The sequence below is a fragment of the Silene latifolia genome, chromosome X (genome assembly GCF_048544455.1).
Source record: "Silene latifolia isolate original U9 population chromosome X, ASM4854445v1, whole genome shotgun sequence".
Classification (NCBI taxonomy): domain Eukaryota; kingdom Viridiplantae; phylum Streptophyta; class Magnoliopsida; order Caryophyllales; family Caryophyllaceae; genus Silene; species Silene latifolia.
The window spans coordinates 43424990-43429591 of NC_133537.1; positions in this window are offsets into that span (position 1 = coordinate 43424990).

Sequence of the window (4602 nt, forward strand, 5' to 3'; positions counted from 1 at the left end):
AACGAGACGGAGTCTATTTTTGGAAGGTGTTCCAAATCCCACAAGGAAGAGCCACTTTTGGAATGAAGAGGCAAGGGACCAAGGAGTTGGTTTCCGAAATGTAATAGACTAGTTTTTATTAACTAGGTGGCCATACTAGGATTTATTCATATGCTTACATGTTTGCTTGTTTTATTTTTCGCGCATGCCAAAAGCGCCATTCACATGCATTTTATTTTTCGCGGTTGTCAATTCACGTCATTTACATTCACCGAATTAATTCACTTATAAGGAATTTATGACTAAATTGACAAGATCTCTCACATAACTAAAATTGAGATTAGCCTTACCAATTAGTAACACCTATGAATCTCTTGTTCATTAGAGCCACGCTCGCCCAAGCGGGGTGTTCTCTTTTTACCTTGGGTAAGTAGGGTGGTAAGCGGTTATCACACGCCAAAATTGGTTGGACTCAACGGGATATAAGACGGTCTTGTATTCTGGGGCTAGTAGATGAATTTGAGGAAATTTGTCGACCAAGAGTTCTAGAGGTAGAATTAGTCAACGTGACTTACCGAATTTACGCAATTATGGGATGTTTCGCCCAAGCGATGCTCATTTTTGTTTAATATTTGGGTCTTGGAATCATTTATATAATTTAGTAGGAGGTCATTATATAAATGCTAAAACTTGCTAAACATGTTTTTTCAAGTAATTTTTAAAACAATGAATGTTAATTTTTCATTTTTGTTGTAGCATTTTAATTCGCAATGGCAACTTCATCAACTCCATCGACTACTTCACTAGGCAAAGATTCATGGCTAAGGTCCGTAATGGACACATGTATTTTAAAAGATGATGGTAGTAACTTTCTTGAATGGGAATCCAACATCAAAAGTGTCGCGTTGTCCGACAATGTGCTCACTTACTTGACCGATGCTCCTCCAATCGAGCCCGGTGCAAGAGCTTCATCGGCGGTGCGGACCGCCTATGATGACTATGTGAGGATATTGAATGATATCAAGAATGTGTTGATATGGTCAATATCGCCAAAGCTCAAGCTATCATGCATTTCTTTAAATGCTTACGAGATATTCACTCGTATGATCACTATGTTTTCACAAACACCTAAAGTCCGTCAATACGATGCGGCGGCACGCTTCTTTGAAGCTAAGCTTGAGAGGGGCCAAAAGTGTAGGGTAATATCCGTATAAAACCCATTAAATTTAAGGATTATAACGTAAATTTAATATGTGAAACGTGGTCATAAACGAAAACAACAATGAAACGATAAAGATAAGAATTAACCTTCGGTCCTAGTGCAAATTGGCAATGAGAGATCAAAGTAGATCTCCTCCTAAATGATGCACCCAAGATCGTCTGAGAAATGCCCTCGTGCTAGAAGGAATCCTCTAATTGCCTTGCAATATTGAGAGGATTATTTGTGAGTTTTTGCTTAGATGAGAGATCTAGGTTTCAGAGAAAAATAATCTCCAAAACCCTAGTTTTTTTACAAATGAAATGCTTAGGTTAACAAAAGAGAGAAAGCCTCTCTTTTGTTCTTGTTGATTCGGCCAAACCGAGTCCAAGGGAGAGGAATGGGCTTTCATTTCCTCTTCATCTTAACTCGTAGTCCGACATGTAATTCGCTAAGTGTATATGACGCGGTTTCATTATAAACTGTCATCGGTTATCGGTAATTAAGGCATCAACTAATAATACGGGTTAGTTGAATTATTAATACATGTCCGACAAAGACAATATTGTATAATTATATTCAATATACATTTAATTGAATATAAAACGCTTATATTCAATTTACGAATTAATCATGCTTAATTCACCTTAGCCATTATTATTTAATCCGTATTAAATAAAATATCTCAACATCACATTTTGACTAATTATTAGTCAAATAACTCAAAGCTAATGGCTAGTCAATTTTTGGCATCTACATGATGTATTTTCATACCGTCACATCTCTCAAACGTATCCTATAGGTGTGACTTTTAGGGACCAGTTGATCACCGCCATCCGTATGACAATAACGTCAAACTTATCTAGCAAGCCAACCGTTATTGATAAACGTGGACCAACTGATTATGATACAAAAGTATACCCTTTGATCCTTTTAGAGATTTATAAGTCCTTGCACTAACTGTAAAGGACACCAGCCCCAACAAGCTCCCACTTGTCCGTACAAGTGTATGTGCAATGACGTTATCCGCACTAACCGGAGGACACGGCTCAACAAACTCCCACTTGTCCGTACAAGTGTATGTGCGATAACCGATTCTCATATTCATTTAAAATTTCTCCCACTCAATGTAAAACAATTTGCAGATCCGGATCCGCAAAGGTCGTATTTTACAATCGATCTGTATCTAGAGTGGTTTCCCCGACTAGAGAGTAACTTAACTGATAAAACGAATACGTATTCGCGCATGGCCATGCATTTCGATTCTGACTCCTCGAGTGGCCCCGAGAAATATCGAGTACCGATAAAGGCTGAATATTTCCTTCAACTCGAACTCCTTCCGATCTAAGCACAGCATGAAATGACCAAGAAACAATCTACTTGGCCCCCTTTACGGATGACCGTGAGAAAGAAACCAAAGTCACCCAAAATCTGCCTTAGTCTCAAGAGACAGTCGATAGTCAAAAGAATCGACTCTTAGGATCACCATGGAGGTCCCATCCACGACCGGGCACCGAATGTTGTAAAACATTTAGGACTCCACGTTGATGTCACAATTGTGTCCTACGATATATCCGTATAAATCGCCCGTGATTGGTCATCAACTGTTGACTTATGGCTCGTTGAACCCACCATCAACCAACGTCACAAAATAATTACCTTGAGTTATCAGCTCACGTGGGTAATTAAGGACCATAAAATATAATGTTTGTTCAGTTCACTTTGTGGTGTTCAAAATTGTCGTACAAAAACCACATGAAAAACAAAATATATAAAAATATCAAAACGATGATGTCGTATAGAGTACAAAGGAGAATGAATCTAATCCATAAAAGAGTACTACAACTTGAGAACACGTTTAATTCCCATGGAATTAACATGCCCTTCATGCTTATCTTGTCGTAATGGTTTAGTGAGAGGATCTGCGTTTATGTTATCATCTCGTAGCAATCTTTTCTATCACTACTTCCTTTTGCTCCACGTAATCTCGGATTAGATGAGCTTTCCGTTGTACATGTCTAGACTTGTTGCTAGACTTAGGCTCCTTAGCTTGGAAGATGGCACCTCTATTGTCGCAATAGATGGTGATCGGGTCATTCGAACTGGGCACTACAGATAGTCCATGTAAGAATTGACGCATCCATATCGCTTCCTTTGTAGCTTCAGACGCGGCATAGTACTCGGACTCGGTCGTAGAATCTTTGTAACAGATTTGTTTGGAACTCTTCCACTGATGCAGCGCCATTAAGAGTAAACACGAATCCAGACTGTGATTTCGAGTCATCACGATCCGTTTGGAAGCTAGCATCTGCGTAACCGGTTGCGCATAGCTTTTGTTCGCCTCCATAAGTCAACGCCCAATCTTTAGTCCTCCGTAGGTACTTAAGAATGTTCTTGTGACCATCCAATGTGATTCACCCGGATCTTTGTTGGAATCGACTTGTCATACTCAATGCATATGCCACGTCCGGACGTGTGCATATCATGGCATACATGATTGATCCTATAGCCGAGGCATAAGGAATCCGTGTCATACGCTCTTTCTCTTCCGGTGTCTCTCGGTGACCGAGACTTGCTCAAATGCACCCCCGGAGCCATAGGAAGAAACCCTTCTTGGAGTTAGTCATGCTGAATCTCTCTAGGACTTTGTCTATGTAAGACTCTGATCGAGAGATAACATCCGTCGTGATCTATCTCGATAGATACGGATGCCTAGAATTCTTTGTGCCTCTCCCGGATCTTTCATCTGGAAATGGTTTTTCAACCATACTTTCACCGAAGTTAAGAGAGGTATGTCATTCCCTAATCAGGAGTATGTCATCGACATACAATATTAGGAAGACAATCTTGCTCCCACTCGACTTGATATAAAGACATGGTTCCTCGACCGATCGAGTAAATCCATTTTCTTTAATCACTTGGTCGAAGCGATGATTCCAACTCCGAGATGCTTGCTTAAGTCCATAAATGGAACGCTTAAGCTTGCACACTTTCTTAGGATGTTGTGGATCGATAAAACCTTCGGGTTGTACCATGTACAACTCTTCCTCCAAAAAGCCGTTTAAGAAGGCGGTTTTCACATCCATTTGCCAAATTTCATAGTCATGAAAAGCGGCAATCGCTAAGATAATCCGAATGGAACGCAAAGATGACTACGGGTGCGAAAATTTCATCGTAGTGCAAACCTGGCACTTGGGTGAAACCTTTAGCAACTAGTCGTGCTTTATAGATATCTTGTTGACCTTCCACCGAATGCTTTATCTTGTAAAGCCATTTGCATTGAAGGGGACGAACCTTAGCAGGTAAGTCAACAAGATCCCATACGTTGTTCTTATACATAGAGTCCATCTCGGATTGCATGGCCTCAAGCCATAGCTTTGAGTCAGAACTAGTCATGGCACCTTTATAGGTTGCGGGTTCACTAC